Here is a 10,722-nt window from a genome sequence, read left to right on the forward strand (position 1 = left end):
CAACTTAGAGTAACCCTAACCATTTGACCTAACTTGTAATCTAACGAGAATTAGTTGGCATGTAGATGCAATGTAACTTAAATTCAACAAACGGGCAATCAAAATAAAGTGTGACCTTTTAATTTATATACAATTACGTAAACAATGTCAGCGAAGAAAGTAGACAGTGAGCTAACACTGACTGGTTCATGTGACCTGCTCTAGGAAACATCTCTGTCCTTTGAGAGCTGTACACAATCATATTCCAGACAAAGCGAAACACAGGAAATGAGAAACAGAAGAAAAAATGTTAATATGCACATATGAAAAATTATTTATTTAGAGGCTTTTACATATCTCAATAAACATGATACAGTTTGTGCAGGGAAAAAAAAAAATATATATATATATATATATATATATATATATATATATATATATATATATATATATATATATATATATATATATTTATTTATATTCAGTTGATGCACACCTGTGTAGTAGGTAAACCCCAGGGGTTGGTGAAAAAAAAAAAAAAGTACAAGCCTTTAAGGCTAACAAGGTTTAGGCCACTTACCTTTGAGCTCTTTCGTATATATGACTAGCAAAATGGGGATATTTCAGGACAAAATGACATAGATCACAAACATTGAATGCTTAGCTAATGAATATATTTTATAAATGCAGTATGGGGATGAAGAAACAACACATTTCAGTTCACATCTAGTGTCTACTATAAAGCCCTGTACAGTATATTAAGAAAATGCACTCCGTGGATAGAAATGCCCATCTGTTCTCCAGGAATATTCCCCACCGCTTGATTCCAAAAAAAAAAAAAAAAAAAAACTTTCAATAGTAAAATTATAGTATTACCAACAATCTAATGCTTGTGATCCACAAAGAATGCTATGTGACAAACCTCCATGATCATTTCAAAACAGAAAACACATGGTTTCAAATCAAATAAATCCAGCAAATCAGGAACATATGTTGACTGGTGAGCAGTTTGTTTCATCAGTCAATTGATAATAGCTCTATAAACACATTGGCAGACAGGGTTCACCGCATATGTTGTAAATGACAATGCTGTCCATGTAATAGTAGATGAAATCTGACACTTTCGTGGCTCTTAACATCATTGTGTTTTCAAACATAGAATGGACTAACAGTATTAGATGACCCTCTTGTTGCATGCATTTGTCATAATAAATTGATTTTTGTCCAGTGACTAGCTTAAAAGTAAAATATGTTTGCCATCAGGTAACATAATTTGCTTAATAATCAGGTCAGGAAAAAAAAAAAACTTTATTATTTATTATTATTATTATTTGTACTTTTACAAACAAAATAAACTCTTGTTAAATACTTCCAATGGAAAGTAACTGTTTTGGTTATTTAGCTAATAATTTATCATTTATTAAACATTCCTATTCCTAAAATAAGTAATTTTAAAAAGTTGTACTGCAATAGTCTCTCATTGTTTCTTTTATCTCTGTCATTTTGTCTTGCTTCGCAGTCCTTCCTTTCCATGCTGTCTCTTGCTTATATGATGTGCCTAATTTTGTGCTCAGAGGTCAGAGAGTTTACTGCTGACTGGAATTTAAGATCTGCAGGATGTTCAATTCACTGAAGGAAAACATACACAACTTTCCATGCAGGAAGTCCCTCACTAACTGCTGTCCTAACCGTGGGGTGGAGAGGAACGTTTGGAGTGCCACAGCTGCCTATAATCGGTCCTCTTTCACTTTTGAAAACAAGCTGTTTCTCTGATTCTTTTTTATTAAAGCTCTAGTAACCTGACTATATTTATCAAAATCTACTGTTTTATTATGTGAAAAAGGGTCTTGCTTGCTTTGAGGAATGTGTGTTCAGGAATGATGGCTGCATTCTTTCCTTTAGAGACAGATAGAGCAGATAGAGTGACGCTCAATGTACAGTGCAGGAGGGTGACATGTAAACACAGATACAGGTGCTTTTTTACATTCTATGTAACAGTATGTCTGGATAATCATAAGCAAACCATGTGTGTGTGTTTTTCCACCTAAAGCCACATATCAGATCATCTTTGGAAATCTGAAAAAGAAGCAGAATAAAACAAATAGTGCTTAGTTCAAGTTTTTAGTACACAAGAGAAGCAAATCAGTCAGTCAGATTCTTAAGTCATCTGTTCATTGCCTTTATGAAATTAAATGTATCAAAGTTTGAAATAAACAGAACATCATTAGCATATACATTTTACAAGAGTATACTACTGTATAGCCATGGAACAACTTTCAGTTTTTATTTGTTTTTGTTTAGAAATTTGACAACCAGTTTATAAAAGAAAACAAAAAGTTTTCATTTTTAATTCCTCCATGTCAACTTTCTAACATTAAACTCACTAACAAGGACTATTTTATTACCACTAACATCTAAGATTTTAATTTACAAATGTTCCTAGGAAGCTTTTAGTTTACTGATAGGAAAGACATCCTGCAGGCAAATCACAGTGCTGCTTTTGATTTGATTCCTGATTCAGGATTTGTTGTTTAAATCTAAAGAGCAGAAGATCTAGGATTTACTGTGACTGAGGATAGCTGATATTGTTAAAAATATGACTGTAAGTAAGACTAAACAGATACCAGTATGATATGCATTGTTTACATAGACTACACCACACCCGACACAATTAGTTTTGTAGCTAATTCCTAGTTATGAATCTTGAATTAAACAAAGCACATCTTCATCAAGTCTATATAAATATAGTCTGATTATTGCGGGGGTAAATGTTTTGCTGCTTCATTATATATTGTGCAGGTTATGTGATAAGGAAGTTATGTATTAGTTTATTCACTTTTTGTGTTCTATGAATCTGAACACAGTTCAGCCAAAGTATCTGTCATCATAGTTTATGACAAAATTGCAAGTCCTAAACTTTTCTGTCAGAATTTATATCTCGAGCATTGTAGCTCTGCAGGGATTCATAGCTTGACAGATGTTTGGGAAGTAATATTGTCTTGCTTGTTATGTGCTCTGTTACTCAAAACTACAAAAGCAAATGTAAAAGCAGTTAATAATGTATAAAATGATGAAACTGTGCACAGAATGATGATACACTAACAGTTGTAATAGTTAAAATTGATTTTAAAAGTATCTGAGACAGGATTTTGTGATCTGGGCCAATATACGTTTCTGACAGTATGATAGCCTTGGATAAAAAAATATCACGGTTTCACAGTACTGTGTTTACTACTGTAAAATAATTCATTTTTAAATGTCAGTAAAAAATGTCTTTTTTCTGCATTTAAAATAATATATTACATTTTAGGAAACATTTATGAAATTTTGGAACAGTAAACATGTCAGGCTACAAAATTAAATAAACATTTGACTTCTACCTTCATTAGGTTCAAAAACAAAGATTTCCTTACAATGTTAAAAAAAACACTTTAAAAAAACCTTAGAAACGATATAACAAAACATTTTTGCAGTTTTAATACCCTGACTTTTCCTAACCTTGAAACCAGTTATCGTCCGATGCCTAGATCTGAAATAAAGAAACTTTTGATAAGCATCTGATATTAGTGTCAGTCATGAAACTTTTGCTTTAACTCTTTAAAATTTTCTATGTAAAAGTCTGTATGAATAATGTTTTAGTATTTGCTTCAGAATAAGTCTAGTATTTAGTTGCGAAATATCCTCAAACGCTTTTTTTACAGTGCAATATTCTCTCTAGCATTATGCTATGTAAATTACTTTAATGTTGCACTACCCAACTTGCCCACTCATGTACATCTCTACTCTATTTAGATGTTTTTTGCATAATATGTAATTGCTTAGAGCTCTTGTAAACAAAAACAAATGCCTTTAATGCATACTCAAGGACACAGCCAGTGAACCTCTGTCTGATACTTATTCTATTTTTTATTTTTTTTTCCCGTGGTTCTGTTTTCTTGCAGGTCATCGAGTGCCATTTTTAAGCATATTTTCTCTTAAATAAAGGCACACCTCATCATCTACTATGAAAGTCCCCTGAATATACACAGCTGTTCCAGACACTTATGGAGGAAAAAGATTTCTTCACCCAGTGAGTCATCAGTTTTGCTGCCTGATGGAGCTCTAGCCTTAAACAACCTGCTAGTATTTGCCTTAAAGCCCTAATGTGAATAGCTGTTCAGCAAAGTGAAAATTACTCACAACCCAATTTCAATTACCTAATGACTCAAAATCACTTCACAGAGCTTTTTTTCTACTCTTTTTCAGTTTATAAAGAGAATCAAGGTGGAAACTATTCTCATTACTAAAAAATAACACTGTAAAAATTACATGTTAATACTTCAATTTGGAGAGGAGGTAGGTGGATTGTGTGTGTGAGTGTGTGTGTGTGTGTGTGTGTGTGTGTGTGTGTGTGTGTGTGTGTGTGTGTGTGTGTGTGTGTGTGTGTGTTTGTTTGTTAGGGAAGGTGATTACTTTCTGTAGTTTGAGAACATTTAAATAATATGCAATCAAAAAAAGAAGAAGAATAGAAGAATAAAAGGGTTATTGTTGTTATTTAATTTTTTTTAAAAAGTATTATTTAAAGTTAGTAATAATTTTAGAGTGCTTAAGTGATAAATAAGAACAAAACGGTATACGGTTTAATGTTAAGTAGTAAACATTCATGAGCTAATATATATTTATTATGGTCTTTTCTCATATCTGTCATATCCATCACTTTACCTCTGACACATCAGTCAACATGTGTACATGCATGTGAATTTGTGTGTGGTACAGATATTAGCATTCATAGCAAAACAAACTATTAACCGTAAAGTAATGGCAAGACTGATTAATTTGAATGTGATGTAAACTGGAATTTGTTTTTGAAACATCAGACATTAGGTCTCTTTATCTGTTCTCCTTCAGCACGTGTACATTATCACCCTGTTTAAAGCAATTAATCTCCTCTGTCTTCCAGCGTGGATGTGCCCGAGACAGACGGAATTCCAATTAAATTCCTGGTGCGGGTCGGTTTAAACAGACCATTATGAATATGCGAGGTGACTCTCTACCTCACACAACAAAAGATCTCCCTCTCAAACACGGTCCCTTATCTTTGCTCTTCTCTACTAAGAATACCTACGCTCGTCTTAAGCGGTGTGCTTATATGCGACTTTGCTCTTGCTTAGACATTCGTTGTAAACGCGATGGCAAAGTGGTTAAGCAGATAAAATTAGGGTGGACCACACTGGCTTCTTGGTCAATCTCTGTTATAAGGGAAACGGCGAGATGTACTACTTTTGTGTTATAAACTAATAGCAATCAATAATGCACGTTTAATTCCAATCCGTCAATATTAAGCTATAAACCATATTACAATAACTTTTTATTGTCTGCTAGGTTGGGCTGCAACTCATAACGCGTTTATCGTACCTTTAATCTCCACATTAGCCTATTCTACAAACCTTCACATACACCTCGCATTATTAGTGCATAGTTTACATGATTTTTCCCTATTAACATCAAGTATTATATATCTTTGATAAGAATATTTCAGATAAATATATATTAATACTAAATATAATGTAAATGTTGAAAGATTTATTAATTAATTAATTGTTTATTGGGCTATATTGTAATAACTGGCATTATTATAATTAGTAAGAATTAAAGCTTATCGTTATCTTCTAAGTAAACCTCCATAAAATGTAAGTGTAAATCCAGGCCTATCACGTGACATGCGCAAACCGTTAATTGTACCTTTCAATGCGAACACTTTTATTCTCGGTTGTATACAATGACTTTTGGGGCAATAGTATTAGCCTACTATTTTTTATTAAATGCCTTTGCTCTGATTAACTGAAAAACGTGAGAAAAATTGGTTTAAATCCACACAAAGAAAAATGCCGTATATCGTTCGAGACTCAGCGAACTATTACTTTTACTTTGATGGCACTTTTGGGAAAACGCGCCTCGGGGATCAAGTACCCTTCTAATTTTGTACACCTGACGTTTCGCTAACGTTCCGTTCTTTCGGAAAACCCAAGTTCGTTTTAATTTAATTTTCAAGTGTTTTCCCTGATGTTTGCCCAGACAATTGAAGTGGCACGCACTTAAGTTCACAACTGTAGTTTTACTGCTATAGGAAATGTTAATTAGGCTATTTAAAATTAATTAAATAAATAAATAAATCTTGTTAGTGCTGTCAGCTTCTTTTCTATACGTCTACAGGGCACAATGACTAAAAAATGGATCTTGGTTCTTTATGATTGCTCTGCTGACAAAGATACGAGTGCTTATAGGTGTCATTGTTGCGGTTTTCGTGTCTTTTGAGGGAATGTCAAAGTGTAAGTTAGACTAATTATTGTTGGTCTGGGCTTGTTTTAACTGCTAACGGATTTATGATCTTGCTCGCTGAGACCATCCAAGGCAATTAGCACATAAGCTCAAAATAGATGAGGGTTTGTGAGCAATAAAACCATTACCTCCTGTATAAACTGACATTCTCTAACTAAACTAACACTCTAACTAAACTAAGCTATGGGCAAATTAATTCATATTAATAATTGCTAAAACTGCTATTTTATCATTAATTCATAATTTGACGATGTATTTAGAATCTTTACAAAGAACATTGCTTTCCTACCTGTCTTTATCCGCCGTGAAGGCCAGCATATCACAGAGCATCAACAGAGCTCCATATTTGCGGTTAGATGATTTCCCTCTTTTCTGTGAATTTTAAACAAAAAAAAGTTGATTAAAATCTTTGATAATCGTATTTTATTTCATCTAAATTTGGTTGGTTTGCGCAAAATGAAATGTGACAACGTGCTGTTTATATGACAAAAAAAGATACTTTTTATGACGGCGAAAGTTAGGTTAAAATGTTTAAATATTATAACCCGGTGTGCAAAAGCATGCTGGTGCTTTTAGGCCTCCCTTATAAAGCTGGACTGACGAAAATGTGGAGTGATTTTGTTCAAAACATTAACTAGTATTTTAAATAGACCATGCAGTAATATTAAGTGGCGTAGTTTTAAGATATTTTCCACATCTCTCCCCACTATCCTTTCCATTAAGAGCGATTAGATGATGTCCATTGAAAGTTGCTGATCCATAAAGAAAATGGCAGCAGATAAAAGGCGATTCTAAGTGACCTTCTCGTCCCTTTCACACCAATCTTAGCCCCAAATAGTTAGGGATCAAATTGAACAAAAGCACCCTCCTCTTTCCTTTCAACTCACCACTACTCAAAGTGACAAAACCCACCATCGCATTGGAGAGGCGCGTATAATGTGTTTAAGACTTTGAGATTATTAGACAGAGGAAATACATCTATGAACGAAAGAGTAAAATGTCTTGCTTTTACGTTAAACTCTTCAAGGCAACACTCAGATATCCTCAAAAGCACATCATAAGAACAATATTTATTTTTCTTTAAAAATAAAAACGTGTTGTTTTGCTTGCAAAGTAGTAATAATATACTTTACATAAAGATTTGGCATATTGCTTTAATGATTACTTTTTCTGTATCAAATAATAATTTTATTAATTTATGGCTTACGTTTGTGCTATTTATTACAATGTAGGTTAACTTATTTGTACATACGACATAAGTGTTAAATACTCAAGGTAGGCCTGCTATTCAGCAGCACAAACAATCCAAACGTCTTTACAATATAGCATTTAATATATACACTACAAAATCTTAGAAATGTAGTGAAAATTGCGTTTACTTTTACTTCTCTACGTACTAAATGCAAGCAAACAGAAATGATATCCCTTAGATTTATTTTAATCTCAATATGACTTTAGTTAAATGCAACATCAGGTGTCTAAAACGAGGAAAATCAAATATAGTTTATCCCTGCTGTGTCCAGTGTTTATACCACCTAACCCTAGCGTATTTACATCCGTGCTTACTTTGTAGGAGGTCCGCCATTCGTGGGATTTTATTACTCGAACTGCTCTTCGAGAGCATGCATTATACAAAATGGTATATTTTGTTTATTGCTATTTTCAACGAGGTGCACGTACATTAAGAAACATAACATCATATTACAAATTGCATGAGGTGCTTTGAAGCAATTTATTATCATCACTTTTATTAGCATTGTTGTTGTTGTAGAAATTTTATCAAACGTGATAATATAGCACAAAGCGTACCTCTTAAACCATCACTGATTTCAAACAGGTAATATATTGGTACTTGTAGCATCATCTAAATAGTTAGCAATTTTTCGGTCATTGTTAGTTTATGGTTAACCTTTATATAGTCACGTGAATCCACTGCAACAAACTTTTCAAACATTAGTTTACATGTTATTTTAGTTCATGTCTGTCAATAAACGTTCATTACAGCTCATGACAAATGCTTTTGATGATTAATTTGCATTAACTTCTGGCCTAACTCTAAAATAAATATGAGAGAAAAAAATAAATGCATACAAAATAAATAATAGTTAATCATATATAGTGAATGTGTTTTCTATATTCTTATTTTGCAAAGCTTTAAGTATGTTTATATGTAATTTAAAGAAAGACATGAGCAGTCATTGGGGTAGACATAGTTGTAAAGCATTTTTTAGATCTGATTTAATTGCTTCATACTTACTTTATTGTTTATCGGTTTATACTTATTTTATCAGTTTTTCCAACTTTTCAGAATTGTTAAGTGTAGTACACGAGTCAGTCCTACTTTATTCAGAACAGGTCTATCGTATAATCGTCCTTTTAATCCGTTGACATTATCACTTAGACAAACAGACTGCTATCGATCTTCCCATTACGAGATCATGCAAGACGAATAGCACAGGTGAAAAGCCACTTCTTAAAGTCGAACGTTCAGTCATGTTCAGAATCACTACATTCTTAGTGTTCCTCTTGTTTTTTTCTCTTTATTTCAGATTGAGTAGACTAGTGCAAGTGATCGACGGAATTCGGTCTACCGATCGCCCGTGGACTATATTCATATTGCTTATACCTGACAGTCTAACGTTATCTGTTTGATAGGTTTTTATATTTAAGTTTGATACAAGTTTACACACATTGCTGTCTATATCTATATGAATTGCAACTAAATTTGGGATTAAATAAAGTGTTAAAAGTACCTACCTTTCGAACACGGACCAAACTGAGAAATCACCGATCCTAAGTAGCTAATACCAACCAGTCGCTGGGCGCTCGCACTTTGAATGTCCAAGTGTCCACTTTACCGTTTCTTCAGTGCTGTTTTCATGCGTGCCTTGTGTTCCCATTCGCTGTCCCTCTCCCTCTCTCCCCTCTCGCTCTCTTCCCTATCTGTGGAGTAAAACCTTGATGGTACACTTACAGAAGTTTCTCTTTGTTCGTTTTAATCTTATTCGTTTCACCTTTGCAATGAACAGAGGACAACAGCGTGTGTTTCTATGGATCTGTTTGTGGAGGGACGGAGAAGCTCCGCGGTCGAGTTGAAAATAAGCTACCTTTTTGTAACTAGAGGGTTTCTTGAACGGTCGGGTATCGGGGTTTTGTTTCCTCTTAACTTCACTTACACAGTTTTGGACTTTGATGCATTGTTTGTACAAAAAAAAAAAAAAAAAAACTTATGGTAAAAATAGGTGATAGGTGATAAAGGCTACTAAAATATTTATTAAATACTTGAATTTTAAACATTGCTGTTTTGTCCGCTAATAAGAGGCCAAAAAGCTTTTCTCCGAAAACAAAAATAAAATAAGCATCTCAAGTGGAGACATTGATAAAAAATAAAAATAAACTTGATGCTAAACAAGTTCCTGCAAAACATAATCAAAATACTTTTAAATCTGATGTTTTTAATAGCCTACTTCACTAAAAAAAATCAGAAACATTCATCCCACCGCGCAATTTGTCTACGAGTTACATTTGGAAACATGCTTTAAATGACAATAAATTACTAATTTTTCATGTCGCTGTAATTGTCTACTGTACGCTAGATGGCAGCCCGATCCAGACATTATAAGTCTGTACAGCGCAGCCTTCAGCATTCATGCTCAAAAAGCCGGTTTCCCTGCGCATTATACCAAAACTTCCCTCGTTAATAAATATGTTAAAACATGGATGGATCCATCGATGTATTTTTCTATTTTTCAATATCATTATACTTTGATTCCTCTTTTGTGCCCTGGTTTACTGCTTGATATGTTTCCTATCACTGAGAAAACATTCCGTTATAGCCTATACTGATATATCCCTCTAGTCAAACTAGTGGTAGTCATCGCGCTTCCCGGTGCTTTTTAATTTAATCGTTGTGCTGAGGATTAAGTGTAATATTGACACGTAAAAGCGAATTTTATACATCGATACGCAATTTCGAGTCGGTGGGCTATATCGGTCTGTCAAATTGCGTTAAACATTAATGGGACCTTCATAGTTCAAATCTGGACGCCGTTACGGTGTTTTTGTGTAATTAAGACTAGGGCTTTGAACAAAACACTTTCAACTTTGTGAGGTTCGCACCAGTCCTTTTGCCTCACACGCATTTGTTTATTTTTCACGTGCGCGTAGTTCGCTCATTGCTTTCATCCCGCTTTTCGCCGCTTCTTTCTGGGGTTTCTTCCTCTTTTTTTGTGACAATAGACGGTCCATTCTAATCGGGTTTCAAAGTAAATAGCAGCGCAGGGGCGAGAGCAATGTAAATTGTGCTTGTCAGAGCCCTCAGTCGTAGGTAGCGAGGAGCGAGGACTCTAACCAATGGAGTGAAGGAGGCTTGGCTAACCTTAGCCTCCCATTTTCTCTCTCCCCCCTCGATGCAGGGTTCTGACC

At 34.1% G+C, this 10,722-nt stretch overlaps 1 long non-coding RNA gene across 1 annotated transcript; it reads right to left on the reverse strand.

The window, feature by feature from the left end:
• Positions 1–1,919: 1,919 nt before the first annotated feature.
• On the reverse strand, positions 1,920–9,148 carry linc.0464 (lincRNA gene 0464). Its single transcript, XR_223641.6, has 3 exons — positions 9,055–9,148; positions 6,587–6,669; positions 1,920–2,055 (listed from the first exon to the last, which is right to left on the reverse strand). It is a non-coding gene; the product is annotated as a lincRNA gene 0464 (long non-coding RNA).
• Positions 9,149–10,722: the final 1,574 nt, after the last annotated feature.

The sequence above is a fragment of the Danio rerio genome, chromosome 5, assembly GCF_049306965.1.
Source record: "Danio rerio strain Tuebingen ecotype United States chromosome 5, GRCz12tu, whole genome shotgun sequence".
Classification (NCBI taxonomy): domain Eukaryota; kingdom Metazoa; phylum Chordata; class Actinopteri; order Cypriniformes; family Danionidae; genus Danio; species Danio rerio.